The sequence below is a fragment of the Ictidomys tridecemlineatus genome, chromosome 6 (genome assembly GCF_052094955.1).
Source record: "Ictidomys tridecemlineatus isolate mIctTri1 chromosome 6, mIctTri1.hap1, whole genome shotgun sequence".
Lineage (NCBI taxonomy): Eukaryota > Metazoa > Chordata > Mammalia > Rodentia > Sciuridae > Ictidomys > Ictidomys tridecemlineatus.
In genome coordinates this window covers 195,557,604-195,572,880 of record NC_135482.1, presented here as the reverse complement: position 1 = coordinate 195,572,880, position 15,277 = coordinate 195,557,604, and the positions used below count along the sequence as shown (strand labels likewise).

At 44.2% G+C, this 15,277-nt stretch overlaps 1 protein-coding gene and 1 long non-coding RNA gene across 3 annotated transcripts in view; one reads left to right on the top strand and one right to left on the bottom strand.

Annotated features, from left to right (window-relative positions):
- Nucleotides 1–15,277, top strand: part of Nalf1 (NALCN channel auxiliary factor 1) — a 552,008-nt gene that overhangs the window by 379,601 nt on the left and 157,130 nt on the right. The window lies entirely within an intron of this gene.
- On the bottom strand, nucleotides 1,149–10,541 carry LOC144365216 (uncharacterized). Its single transcript, XR_013423522.1, has 2 exons — nucleotides 4,595–10,541; nucleotides 1,149–4,508 (listed from the first exon to the last, which is right to left on the bottom strand). It is a non-coding gene; the product is annotated as an uncharacterized LOC144365216 (long non-coding RNA).

Sequence of the window (15,277 nt, the reverse complement as noted above, 5' to 3'; positions counted from 1 at the left end):
GAGCATTTAAACTGAAACGTTATGGTCTTCTTAGAAGAGCATTATTAATTAAAGATTTCAGTTGATAGTTCGTTTGATATGAATAATTCACCTTGGCAATAATAGGATTCACAAAATGTTATAATTATCACACACCTCATTTTCTTTTTGTTTAGTCTTTTTTTAATTCTTTCTCTTTTTTTTCCTGCCTGTTTGTAAAGGAAGCAGCAAAAGAGCCAGCGAGATAATGAGCAGAAATAGATGGTGGAGTTGGGGTGTTCTGCTCCTTGTTTTCTTCCTGGTGATCGGCCTCAGGGCTTTTGCCATTACTTGGGTGTCAGAGGGTGTTGTTGGTGTGTGCAGATGGAACTCTTCCAGGAAGTGGGAAACCAAGGAAGCGTGGCCAACACAGGTGTTGCCATACAAGGCTCAGGATGCGTGTGTCAGGATGGTGAGCTGGCAGAGCCTCAGAACTGGGCAGACACTGGGAGGGCCAGTGTCCAGCAGGGGCAGGGGCTGGGAGCCTTGCTTCTCTCTTAATCATTGGGTATGTTGGGGGGAGCACAAGTGTGTGTACTTTTTGTTTTAGTTTTGAAGCACATTGTAATCAGGTGAGTTAGGAGCATTGCACATCTCACTGTATCTCGAGTGTCCCAGGGTTACCTAGGTAAGTGCTCCTTTGAATGGACGCACACACCCATGTTGGAATACAGTACATATAACCTGGCCTTAGTTCTATTCGACACATAAGGCTACGCACCTCCTTTGTTTCTCAATAAGCAGAGGCAAGAGAGCTGCTCCTTGAAGATTTTGCCTGGCTCTCTTCTGCTGAGCCAGGGTCACAGACTGACACTGGGGTGTTTTCTACACCCCGAGACAGGTGTGGGAATGCACGTTCCTCTGTGACTTTCTGCTCTAAACATGATGCTTCTTACCACCCCCACACATACCAAAAAGCCTGGGGCACCAGCGAGGAAAGCTGTTTTCTACTTGTGAAATAATCGAGGAGGAGAACTTTGTTTCCCTGACCTCTGGCAGTTGGACACATATATAGCTTGTTTTCCTAACCATCGATTCATTCTTGTACTCACAACTGATATCTGTTCAATGCCAACGATGGACAGTCTTTGTACTGTGTGTTGAGAGCAACGCCAACAATCAGACGCTCATGGTTTTTAATTTTTTTATTCTGAGTTGAGGCCAACTTTGCTTATCATTAATGACTTGTGGACAAAATTTGCATAGGGAAGAGCAGCAAATAATTGATTTCCATCCTATCAAAACCTACAATAATATTTATGTATTTATTCCACACAAGACAAATAATAACAAGAACCCCAATTTTAAAATGCTTCTTTTCAACTTCCAGAAGTATTTACCGAGGGAATATACATTCCTGAAGATGAATGTACCTGTTGACCTTTTATTTTATGTGGTTCAGTATTTTTGGTATGTTTATGGGTAAATCAGTCACAACTGTCCACATGTAAGATTCTGTGTCCCCTTTTCTGTGTTAAGGAAAAAGGTCTCCCTTTTCTGAATTCATTGGCTAAACTGGGAGAATTCTGAACTTTGACAGTGATAAGGTTTGGGGATTATTGATCTGGATAGCTAAAATAGTAAGAAAAACTATAAAAAAATGATCATTTCTCAAGGAGTCACATTCAATATTTCCTTCTTCAAAATGGAATTTTAAAGGTAGTGTATGTGCCCTTTACCACAAAGTTTAGAAAAATACATCAAATTCATATTTTGAAAAGAACGGCACAGATGAAGTATAAGTTGCCCATTTGTTTCCTCTGCTTCTGGAACATCATCATGCTGGTGGGGGAGGAATAATGAATGTCAGGCAAGCTCGTCGTCATGGAATCACCTGTGTGAGAGCATATCAAGGACTTTCCACATGGCTCTCCTCAGTCTGACACGCCAGGCCCTGGGTTATTTTTACGACGTTAGAATTGCCTATTTGTAGGAAGACATATTAATATTAAGCCCTCCTTCTTTCTGTGACCACTGGTTACTTTAGCTAGTGTCAGGGCTCAGGTTCCTGAGCATAGCTTTGGCAACAGTAACCGGTTACCGGGCTTGATGAACACTGGTCAAGGAGAGCGACTCAAGGCCAGGTCTCTGGGGAGCTCAAAAATCAAAGTGTTTGGATGGTGGTGGGTACAACCGCCTTTGAAATATGGACATCAACTCAGGCTGAGTAGAGAACATGGTAGACACAGTAAAACCAGGATCCTGGGTGCTTGCCTCTAAGGACAAAGTGGGGCCTGGTAACCGTTTTGTTGGTTGACGTCACATGCAATCCGAAGGCAGGCTGATCTAAGTCAGAAGCGGCCTGTGAGTGCAGTGAGCTCGCCAGCACCTCAAAGTCTCACCAGGGTTCCTCCGCATCCCAGGACATACAAGTTCACCTTGATGTCAGGAACACACAGAGCCAAAGGAGAGGGCTGGAGAGTCCGTAAGGATTTCCCCATTGGTCACCTCTCAGCCTACAGAAGAGAAAGGCATGCAATAGCAGGAAGAAGGCACCCTGCTACGGGCCCTGCAGAGTTGGCAGGAGCAGACTCTCCTGAAGGACTCTAAGAGCAGTCTCAGGAACCGTCCTTCCAGGCTTTTCTAGTAGGATGGCTGGCTCAGCACTCAGAGCTGGTCAGTTGATGTGCACAGCTGGAGGGAAGTGGGTGAGATGCAATCCAGAACCTTGATCCCTAGTCCCAGATGTTAGACCTTCCACAACAGTGGGGTTCGGACCTCCAATGTGCCCCCAGGGTCTCCTTGCTTCCTTTGGCTTCTGCCACAATCGTAAGTGATTTCATATGTATTTGTATGTCTATTTTACATGTATTTATATGCACACACATTTAATCTGACCCATATCCATCAATCAGTACTGATGATTTCCTATTCATTATCTTCATCCACATACGCTAACAGCCTATGGTCACATCCGCAGATCCCAAAGGCTCAGCCTGAAGTCCTTGGAGCTGCCACATGAGCGCTGGGAGGCGCTGTGTTTCCTGCATCTCTCTGGGATGCTCTGAGTAGATGTCAGGAGACTCACCATTTCTGTCTCCCTGTGTCTGTGGCCTTCAATGGGCTCTTACCCCCCTAAGTTTCAGGAAAATCCTCTAGAGTGACCCAGTGTTGACCAAGTGAACAGGAGTCAATATCAAGCAGCACAGGAGGAGAATGTATAACCAGGGAAATCAGTTCAGTCAGTGGGAGCTACAGGAAGATGTCAGTTTAAAACTCAAGTTTCAACGGATTGTTGCCATGAACAGAAAAGCAACCGACATTTACTAGTAAGATTCGTTTTCTGGTCATAAAAAGAAACTTGGTCATTCTCATTTCCAATGTAGTTCTTCAAAAGTCCATTAATGTCTTCAGTGATGAGAACTATACCTTATATTCTTGTATATATCCTAGCATCTAGAACAGAATAGGACAATAAAAGTATGTTTTTTCACCTAATGAAGCAGGGCATTGTTGCATGCCCCCATTGGAGGTTCCACGCGTCACGTCTCCTGCCACTCTTCCTGGCGGTCTTCTTGTTGTCTTCCTCCTGACCTGTTGACCTTCTGTTTCTGCTCTCACTGCTCCTTCTGGGCTAGCAGTTGGCCGCCAGCGACCGTCCCGCCTGACCATACATTTCCTGCTATGCCTCTTGTCCATAATTATCTTATTCTCTTTTCTTCTGTGAAAATCTCACAGTACTGTAGGGACTTTTATGAAAAAAAAAAGTGGGGGGGCCTCCACCAGTGGAATTTGCCCTGAAGGTTCAGTAAAGTTTGCAATATACATAGGCAGGTACATGTTTATTTCAAAAAGGGATTGTTTAAAGAAACCGACTCTAATGAAATCAGAGTCTCCCCAGTCTCGCTACTGGTAATGAGACACACGCACGGCCTGCAGGTGGCCTCAGAGGACCCTGCACACCACTGCCCTAGCTTGACCAGTGATAGATAGCTCCCTCTTCCACTCAATGATCTTCTGTGTGTTCACACCACACAGAGGCCACACATTTGCAAGGGCACTTTTGACTTCAGAAAAGGCCCCATTTATTTCAGGTCATATTTGTTTTAAGTCTTTGAGCTTTTCTCAGGTGCATTAGCTATTCGCTGCCACAGGCTGTCTGAAAGCTGTGGAAATATTTCTCAGTATTATTTTAATAAGTTACTGAGCTAATGACTTCTAGTAAAATGGAGATTACAATTTTTAATTAATACTTTCCCGTGAGCACCCACGAAAATAGTAACTTAATAGGTTGAATGGTAATAAGGGAAAAAGGTGATACCGCTTATTGAGGTGGTTATTACCGACCCGAGAAGTCTCTTTGGGTCAGGCCCAGGCTGCTGTATGTTGTCACAAGATTTCCTCTGCTCAGGGCTGTGGCTACTCACTCAATCTCCTGTTGACACGGTTTTCTCTTCAAGTCTTATGTAGTCATTGACGTCCATTGCTTTGGTCAAATACCTTGGAAAAGGCCACACCTTCCTTTCTTTGTCATTTTTGAGAGTCAAACTCTAGAGGAACAAATATTTTATCTGTTAAAAAAATCATCAACTTTGATTGGAATTGCACATACTTTGATGGAGAAATGAGTTTTTACCTTGAAAATGGAAAACTCCTACCAAGTTATCTTGGCCGGGTCCCCTTGTGGTCTCCTGAGAGAACTCCCAGAGAACCGTTTTCCTCGCTAGCTGATGAGGGTTGCTGACTGACGGGAGCTCAGCATGGTTCCCACACTCTGTGTAACCGAGCTCTTTTATTATGATCTTCTCTACCGTTTCCGGATCATGGTGGGAGGCCAGGGGCACCTGGAGATTAGACCCCTCTCCTTCTCCTGGAGGCAGGGACCCCTGGCCAGTGGACGTTTTGCTTCAGGTCACAGCATGCTCTCATTCCAGCCTCACAGCCAAGACCCCTATTTTCTCACTGCCTGCACCAAGTACTGAGAAGGTGGGAAAATTTTATAAAATATTGGTAATTTCTCACGGAGAAAATGACCAAGATGATCTAGAATACTAGAAATTTAGTCTCCGCTACCTGCTCTTCCTCCACTTTCTTCTGAACAAAAATGCTCACATTTGAATTTCTGAAATACAAATTCTAGAATTTTTGACAGCAAAATGAGAAGTAAATCAAAGTTACGGGCTCTTTTTTTCCCTTATATACATTTATGATACCTAGAGTATTGGAAGAAACTTAACCCTCTTTAAAGGATTATCTGAGAGTCAGCTTTCCATCTCTATAACAAAATTGCTGAAGTAATTGACTTGTAAAAATAAAAAGTGTTTTTTGGCTCACTGTTTTGGGGTTTCCAGTCCAGATTGGAGGCCTTCTGGGGAGGCAGCACATCATGGTAGGAGGGAGGGAGTGAAACACTGCACATCTCAAAACCAGGAAGCCAACAGAGAGAGTGAGCAAGAGGCTGCGGTCTCTCACCCCCCAAGGGCAGGCCCCAAGTGACCTAAGGACCCCTAGTCCCCTGCCTCTTGAAGGCTCCACCAAACCTTCCACAGGTGCCTTTCCAGGACACTGGGACTCCCAGCCTCGCAGGTTGCTTAGTCCTTGTGAATGGGAATTTCCGCTCCGTTTCTCTCTCTACTCCTCTGGACTTTGCTACATGCTGGCATTGTTTCAGCTCTTAAAATGAGCCACGATTTGTTCCTTCATCCAGTTCTTGCCTCCCATCCTTCCTAGGGCCGTTGGCTCCTCCTGGCCTCCTCTGAGGTCTGGGACCCTGCCAAGGGCCAAAGGCAACAGATGACCTCTTCCAAACTGAGGTTGTGAACCCAACACCTAGAATCAAGAAGAGGTAAGCCCTGGTGGGTCTTGAATGCTGGTTGGCCAGTCATGTCCATTCTGTATAAGAGGGTAGCAAGGCCAGCTTATTCCTGGGGATCTCTCTCTCTCTCTCTCTCTCTCTCTCTCTCTCTCTCTCTCTCTCTCTTTCTCCTCTCTCTATCTCTCTATTTCTTGCACACACACACACACACACAATTGAAGACTGAATCTCTTATGTACTCTATTTACTTAGGGGTACTGGGGTTGGTCAAACTCAGGGTCTCATACATGTTAAACTCACATCCTGTCATTGAGCTACCCCTCCTAGCCCTTTTGGTGTAAGGTGGTATATTCTAAATCCCACTCTCACCCCCAAGGTCTCTGCCCTTAAATGTAGGAAAAGGGGACTTTAGAGAGATGACTTAGAAACAGAGAGGGTATCCTCCTTATCCTGGGAAAATGCTTACCATGAGAACATGTCTGATCCCTTCTGAAGACAGAACCAGGAGCCCTTGCTGCACAGGGAGACTGTCACCACTGTCCCTTTTTCAGAGAAAAGGAAGCAAGTGTGTTTAGCATGAGTATGTCTAGCAGATGGTGTTATCTCTCACGAAATACAGCAACTGAAGGGCAGAGTGTGAAGAAGCCGCAGTTGTGTCTAGGTGCCTGGGACTGAGCCCCTCATCCACCGGCCAAGGTGAAGGGTCCCACGGGGTACATCTCCACAGACAGGGAGGAGAAGGTCTTGAGATCCCACACAGCCCCAGGAAGGGGAGACTCACTCCCGCCAGCCTGCCCAGCTTGGGGCTCCATGCTGGAAGAGCAGGAGAGCAGGGCAAGGAGGAAACCTTCAGGCTCAGGAGGCAGGGAGCTGCTGCTCTCTAAGGATGCCTGCCACTTGTCACTGTCACCCTGGACTGGGAACTTGAGCTCCTGAGCTAGGACCTTGACTTGAAGTGACACAGTGTGTGGAGCACATTTTTGTCACCTGAGATGGAATCCATGCAGGCTGTCATCTCCAGAAGTGGGAGAGAACCACGCGTGGAGTTGGAAAAGGGCAGAGAAGGAAAAGTATGCCTTTCCAGGAATGTCGTCCCAGGTGGTGGGTGCATCTGTGTTGGTGGACCTCCCACCACTCGTTATTCCCAGAGCTGATCATGGTGCCTGGAGAAATGCCGAACAGAGCAGTCAGTCTCTCCTTCCATTCTCAAAAGATCCTCGTTATTTTGGTTGTTATCACTGAGACCTTCGGACTGCAGATCTGTCATGGCTCCTGCGTTTTAGATGTAAACGGGGTTTTTCCATGTGCCCTGTGGCTCTCAGTCACCCGCTGAAGTTCTGGCTTCCCTTTTCTCATGAATTTGAAAGCTTGTAAGCTCTTTGGTGTCCATTTATGGTCTAAAGGGAAAAGCTATTCTGAATTTTCTACAAAGAAATATATTTTACTGCCCAAATGGCCCAACTAGTAATTTTACCCAGAATTTATGAGATAGGTTTTAGAAGAAAAATTAAACCTAAGAGTCTTATTCTCATGTTTAAACATCTGACAAGACATGTTTTAGAGACAACAATTAAGTAATAATTGGGCTGTTTAATCCAAGTTCTTTAATTTTTGCAGCAACTGTCAGAGCCAATTACATATATATTATAAATTTCATTTCTTAAAATAACTCATTTTTTTCAGTAGTTTTAATTGAGCAGCACTGGATGCCAGGCACTGTTCCAGGCAGGTAGGCAGACACAGGTGACCCCACTTCTAGCTTCTGTGCTGGTGTGTCTGTGGGTGGCTGTGCGACAGGCCATGAAGCAACACACAGCTAAATAAGTCAGGCCCAACCACAAAGTACCGCACCTGGTATGTTGAACAGAAATGTCCTGCCTCACGTTTCTGGAGGCCAGAAGTTTGAGACCCAAGGGTCAGCAGAGGGTCTCCCTTGCAGGACTCGCAGACCCTCTCCGTGGCCTGTGGCTGCCCCAGCTTTTTTCTCGTGACTTCATATCGTCCTTCTCCCACGCACATGTCCAGCTTTCCTCTGCTTTGTCAGCACGCCCCGGACTGGGGTTTACCCTACTGACTCCATCTGAACTGGCGTCTCCCTGCTCAGACCCTGTCTCCAACTCAGGGCACATTCTCAGGGACTGGGATGAAGACGCCAACATGTCCTCTTTGGGGCACATGAGTCAACCCCTAGCTGTCTGTTAGAATGTGACAAGTACTTTGGACGTGTTCCTCCAGTGCCAGCAGGGAGCCAGGGGCTACCTGCCACGGGAACCACCTTTGAGATGGAGAGTGGGGGCGTATCCCAGCCCCCTCTGCCTCTGCCTGCCTCGGTGTGTTCAGGGCAGGAAAGCCAGCAGCCTTCCTCGAGGTGGGGTGGAGTTTTCTCCCTGAAGCTGAAGCGCTGCGTCTGCTGACAGTTCCCTGTGTCATGGAGAGGCGATGTTTTAAATGAATTTACAGTTATAACAGGCTGGGGAGGAGTGGGCATGAATGCTTAATGCAGGAGGCGGAACATCCTTGCATTTCTTGCTCAACAACAACTCTTGAACACTTTTTCCTGTGGATTGGAGAGATCGTGAAGGTCCTTGCCATAGTAGGTTGGGGCACAGTTGCTTCAAGAATTGTAGCTTTTGATAGGCTCTGCTCTCTGGCCTCTTCCTTTCCCCTTCAGAATTCTGTGGGAAGTGTTTTGCAGAAGCTCTGGGAAGGCGAGTTCCTTTCTTCTAAATACTCTTGGCTCTACCCCATGGAGAGCACTGTGTACAAGTGTTCATTACACAACATGCTAAGCTTTTTCCTCACAGTTGCAAAGCCTAGGTTCGACTGTACACAATCTGTTTTGAGTGATGCTAAAGTCTTGTTCATTGTAAAATGTATATAGGGTCATTCTTCCCAATGATTAAGTGCCAAGTGAGTCGGTCGGGACCAACTCTGGAAGGAATAGAGATTTACGCCTCGGCATGGCTCCCCAGTCCTCCGTCACTTTACAGTGTTCAAAGGAGTTGAGAACAGAGCTCTGGGCATAGAGCTTTTGAAAAATAGAGATGTGTGAGCTTTTGTCACTCGGTTCAGTACCCTGGTCAATAGACATAAAGCATTCTGGGTAATGAAATATACATGATGGCTTTTCTCTCGCATGAGATCAGAGTTTCAGAAATTCTATTTTGAGTGTATTTCAAATGATCTATGCTATAAATGATTAAGTACGATAAGAGATGTTCCGAGAGCATTACATGATGCCTCTGATCCCTTAATGACTAGAGGAAAGATGAGCAGCCTGTTTGTTTCTGGGAGTCGGTGGGGGAAGTGGGTGTTGCTGGTGTGCACTGCCATTCCCAGGGGAAGGAGAGCAAGACAGCCAGCCGGGAGGGCTGTGGGATCAGCGTGTGATGGTGCTGCTTCAGAGGGCGGAGTGAAGGCAGCAGGCGAAGAAGCAGGAAGGAGAGAGCTACTGGAGGAAGGCCGCTGGCCGAGCCTTCACCGGGAGCCGCTCAAGGGCACCAAGACTTCCTTTGTCCTTTTCTCATTATTTTTATTTATATATTTTTGAGGTTCTAGGGGTTGCGCCCAAGAGCTATATCGCCAGCCTCTGGCCAACTCAGGGTCTTGCTACGAACCCCAGGTTAACCTTAAACTTGGGGTGATCCTGCCTCAACCTCTTCAGTAGGTGGGATTCCAGGTTTGGCTCACCACACCCAGCCAAGACTTCCCTTTTAATTGGAATGAGGCACAGCCTGCTTTGAAAAAGTACAAATAGTTATGAATTTCAGCCAGTTTGTACCAAGACTAGAACCCCTGCCTAACCAGCTGTTTCCTGTGCAAGCTGGCTATTGGGGCCATTTCCTCCTGCACACAGCCTGAGTCTAAGATTGGAGTGTTGGGACCCTCTGTCCTCTTAAGACCCAGTGGATATGTAAGTCCCATCTCAGATCAGACTGGGTCTTTGAAACGGTCTCATTTTCTACAGCGGGAGGCCATTTTCAAACACGGAACAGGTCCCCTGCACCCTCCCCAAGAGCTGCCTTCTAAGCTGGGGCATGTGCTCAGTTGGACAAGATAGCACTAGACAGGCTGGTACCCAAACCCAATCAGCTGCAGGTGACAGTAGCCCATTAGACGTGTGAAGATAAGTCATGTTTGATTTGGCAGCTCCAGCTTTGAGAATTACGCAGGGACCTGCTGCCTGGTGCTGCCAGATGGGGGTTGAACTGTCTGTCAGACACTATCTCACCTGCGGTCACCAAACTGAACAAATCAATTCATACAGGGAGTAATGGAGCTTTGTGAAACATCTCTGAGTTTTAAAAGTTCGCATTTGGTTCACTTCCAGAAACTATCTTAATTTCCATCAGATGTGCCCGAGTCTCTAAGCCATTTAAAATGGCCAAAATGCTTTGATGCAGCCTTTCCCTTCTCTCAGCCCAGGGAGGTATCCACCCATCACCGTCCTCTTCATGTGAAGCAGCTGCTGAAGCCATTCTGAAGGTTTTCTTTTTCTTTTTTCCAGTGAGTAGGTAATACATGAACGGCAGCATCTTCCAGGTGGAGAAAAGGTTGAGATGCCAGATACCCAGGAGTGGCTGCTCGCAGTTTTCCCTCTAACTTGTCACTGCTACTTTAAAGATCCCCCTTTTCTACTCCTTTCTGGGAGATCTGCCACCTTCTATTGCTTTCTAAGCTCTCCACGTGGAAATCTAGGCCTTCTGGGGGCAAGAGAACCTTTAGCGCAGAGCACTGCAGATAAATGCAGGAAGTGGCCCTTGGAGCTGCCTGGGTGGGGGGGGGGGGTAGCCTTCAGCACTCCATTAGAATATTAAAGCTTGAGGTCATCAGGCAATTTCTGCCTGGGGCGGAGTTGAGGGGTCAAGGGTCCCACAGTTAGCACAAGAGTTCAAGGGGTAGAGGACTTATCTCAAATCCAGAAATAGCTAGACTTAAGGACTGAGAAAAATATTCTCAGGAGAGGACCTAAGAGACTTTCCAAGCAATGGAAATGGTGTGGACAAGTCCAGTTAGAGGAGAGATTTGACGGCATACCAACCTAAAGGAAATGTGACTTCCGCGCCGGCTCCTTCAGACGTGGCTAGATGACATTGACTGTGAATCATCTGCAAATTGCATTAATGTAACTTTGAGGATGGTATATTTTGAGTGAAGTTATATGTCTTTGATTTTGTTTTTCTCCTCTACCAGACTACATGTCAAGTCTTCCAAGCATGTTCTCCCTGAGAACAGCACATAAAGGAATAATAAGGTCGTGTTCAATAGTGTTCAAGAAAAATTGTGATTTAAGTGACTTTGAGGTGGAGATTCTTCTCTATGGCAAAAACTTAAACTTGTAAATTATCCGGTTTTTACAGAAGCTAAGGTGTCCTTACCTATTTCAAGGTTTCATATCGGAACAGACCACTTTTAAGCTTGAAATTGTGACTAATAGACTATTAGTATTACAAACCTTTTTTTTTTCTAATTCTAAGCCTGGATCTAACTAAGAAAAGTCCTTTCTGTTCAATTTCAATATCATTACTAAGTGAGAAAAAAAATTTAAAAATAAACTATGAAATAGCACTTTCTAAAATTGACTCCAGAATGGAGAAATATGGAATTTGCTCCTCTTAACACTATTTTCTAAGAATTGACATATACAGATTGCAAACTATTGAACAAATAGAATCTTGTTCTTCAAATAGCCTTAGACATGTTATTTTAAGAAGATTTCTGTGTAATTAATTTCCAAGAACTTAAAAATATTGCCTTTACCTTTCCTCCTTATAGACGTGCCTTTGAGTTAAATTAAGGAATTCTGAATTTAGAAAGGAAAGAGAAAAAGAAAAGAAAAAAACAATGGGGGAATACTTACACGCTTAACATTAAAAGAGATGCACTTATTTTTAACTTTAGAGGTTTTAAAAATAATAACGGTGGAGATAGATAACATTAATTAGTCCTTCATGTGGACCAGAGCTATCGCTAACTGCTTTCCTTTGATTATATAATTTCACTTATGGAGTCATATGAAGTAGGTGTGGATATTGTCTGTGGCTCCTACAGATGGAGAGGCAGATTTGCAGGGAGCAGATCGATCTGCCTGCTTGACCTCCCAGCTGAGTGGCAGCATTCAGCTTCTCCTGTGGTCTCACTCCCAGTCCTACTGGTGTAGTCAGTGGGAAATAGACTACTTCCTGCACCCTGCCTTAGCTGGCAGGCTTTCTACAAATGTGCATGGTTTATTTTTCTTTTTGTATCATACGGGATCGCAGTCAGCTCCTTCTTGCCTCTTCTCTCGCTGTGCTAATTCAGCTTTGTTATCCTTCTGCTTACACTTAAAGGGGAGAGACGTAATTGAAAATGAAGATAGAATATTCATAAACAATAGTTCAAATATGATCTCTATCTAATTAGGAAAAAATGTTTTTTCCTGGTTTCACTTATTTAACTTGTAATTTAGTCCTTCCTAATTTGGGAAAAATTATCATTTTCATTTTAGTTGCTATATAAGGGATCTAAACTATTGGGGAGAAAGAAAAAAAAATACAAAACAAGAAATTACACTCCAGATGATACAACTTCAGAGGAGTAATTTTCTTCTTCAAGTATAGGTTCCCAGATTCTCTGAAAAGCAAAAGGAAGACCAATTCTTTTCTGTGAAGGGCATTGGGGGTAGGAATGTAAGTATTCTAATTCTGTGATATAATTTAAAAATTGCTTTTACTTGAATAAGGCTGTTTTTACCTACTTGCACAGATAAAGTGAATTAAAAATAAACCAATCCATTTATCTTTCATGCAAGTAAATAATCTATTTGTAATTTTACAGTTGCTTCTTAAATTTTTAAGTTACTAATTTTTCAAAGGCTTTTTAAGTTTTCAACTGGACTATGCTAAGTATAAATTGGTTATTCAGGGGAAATGAACAATATTATAAGGAAAATTGTTCCCCTTTAGCAAGAAAATAGTAATTTTATACCCCATATCTGATTTCTCTCCACTCCAAATATTTTTTTAAGCATGACAAGGAAATAAACATCGATTATTTTTCACAAAGAAAAACATCACTTTATTTTCAAAATGTGTAGAGCATTTTAGCCTGTTTTGATAGTTTTGGAGAATTAAAATTAAAAACCCAACATAACTGTTCCTGTCTGTTAAATACACAAAGTGAGGCTGGGTTGGGCGGTCCCTGCATGTATGTCCAGTTCCTCAGGAGGCTGAGGCAGAAGCAGCCCACATTCCAACTTGGCCTCAGCAACTTAGTGAGGCCCTGTCGCAAAATAAAAAATAAAAGGGCTAGGAATCTAACTCAGGAGTACAGCACCCCTGGGTTCAAGCACCAGTAGGGTAAAAGAAAAAAAAACTGAACTATACAAAGTGAATATGGCTACTGTGCTTCAGTGGTTGATATTTATGTAAATTTAATAAGTAGTTTAATCAGGTCAGCAGAATGCCACCGGTGAGTTTCAGTTTACAAATGAGGTGGAATGGTGCAATAGGTACTATAAATAGACTAACTTTGACTGACTTAATTGCATGTTATAAAAGCAATGATTGTGTTTTCAGAAGAGGTCACAAAATCATTTCATTCCTAAACTTGGCTGTTGGCAGTAACCACATAATACCGTAGGCCATTGTTGCTTTTTCTTGCAGTAGGTGAAGGCTTTGGAGCTGCATGTCCCACAGCCTTGCTAGAAACAACACTTGTCGTTTAATGAGGTCATGGAATGTGCAAAATGTGCACAGAGACGAACTTGTAGTACTTAAACCAGGGGTAAACCTGGGAGAGAGAATGTGTCCTGCATGCTTTGGGGCTGCCAGGGGCCACCGTCGGGGCTGCCCGGCTGACCTTCCTGGGTACCTCAGAACCAGTTCTCAGTGCTGCTGCCTCTGCCCACTGTCTGTTTATTCCTAAAGCTGAGCCGACACCAGTCACTCATTCAGAAGCCGATGGACCACACAAAAGTAGAGCAGTTTGTTGGGGGAAGACTGAACTCAACCTCAGCCAGCGTTGCTCTGGATCCTTCTGTATAACGACCGTGCTCTCTGAATGTGTGGCCACCAGGACTGAGGTGCTGCCAGGTTGGGGGAGACGAAGGGGGGCCGCAGCTAAAAACAGCATGGGGGTCTGGAGTTAGCTCTTGAGTTAGCTCTTGAAGCAGACATTGGGAGAACCCGAGGAACATCTAGTCAGGGACATTATGTGCAGGCTTATTTCTTAGTCCTGGCAAATTATCATACAATTTTATTACATTGTTTAGGAGGAGATGGGGGAAGGACACTATTTCTCCAACTCTTTTCTAGTCTAAAATTAATCTAAAATAAAAAGTAGAAACAAATTAAGCAAAACACATGAAAGACAGGGCTATAGCTGCATGACTTCAGAACACTCCTGAGGAGGTTTAGCTAAGGCTTCTTTTATACTGAGCTGTCAATATAAGCATTTAAAACAATTTTACTCTTCACCATTATTTGCCTGCCAGTATCTGCTGTCATGCATGCACTATATGCAAATCCTGCACATCACCAACCTCGGTCATAATTGTACAATACTTTTACACTCCTGCACATGAAATGTCACAAATTTCAAAATCATTCTTAGTAAATGACCTATTTCAAATCCATAATACTGTCCCTTTTGCTGGGAGCATGTAGTTATGTGCTCAGACAGCATATAACTCTACATATAGGTGTATATACATATATACATACATACATACACACACACACACACACACACACACACACACACACACATGTATGTATGTTCCAACTTTGGTCTAAGTACTGTTCTGGATCCCAAGTATATTCTTGGAAAAATGATATGCCTCCTGCCTTTGTAGATTTGATATTCTATTGAGAGAGATTGACACTTATTACATGAACTAATATCCAACGTAATTTAAAAGAGTGACAAGAGCGATGAATGCAGTAGTGTAGGCAGTCAGTAGTGAAGAGGAGCTGACCATCTTGGTCCAGTGGACAAGATGGCCTCTCTGAGGACCTGACTTTTTCCATAAAGAGTGAAATGTGAAAATATTTTTAGGTTATAGAAAAGGCAAGAATAGCAACCCCCAGTCAGAAAGGAATCAGTTGGAATATTTGAGAACTGCCAAGACCCTATGCACACACGGGACTGAACAAGGCAGAGATTAGTTGGAGACACTGCAGAAGAATCAGGAAGGGTCCAAATTCCTTATAACTTTTGATGAGGAGGCTGCGGTAGCTCTGTCTGTACAGTGAGACCTTGCAGGGTGTTGGGATGCAGTGTTACAGGATCTGTCTAATGTCGACTTTGAATAGGGGCCTCAGGCCGTGGGAAGATGAGACTCCCAAATAAACAGAGTGAACACAGGGACTAGACGGAGGGGCAATCTCGGAAGCCCAGCCAGAGACGATAGTGTCTTGAGATACTTTGGTAGCAGTACTGTTGGGAAAAACCAAAAGGTTCTGGTAATGGATTGAGAGGTAGAAGAAAAATAAAAATGCGCAGATGACTCTCTTCTGTGGAGCA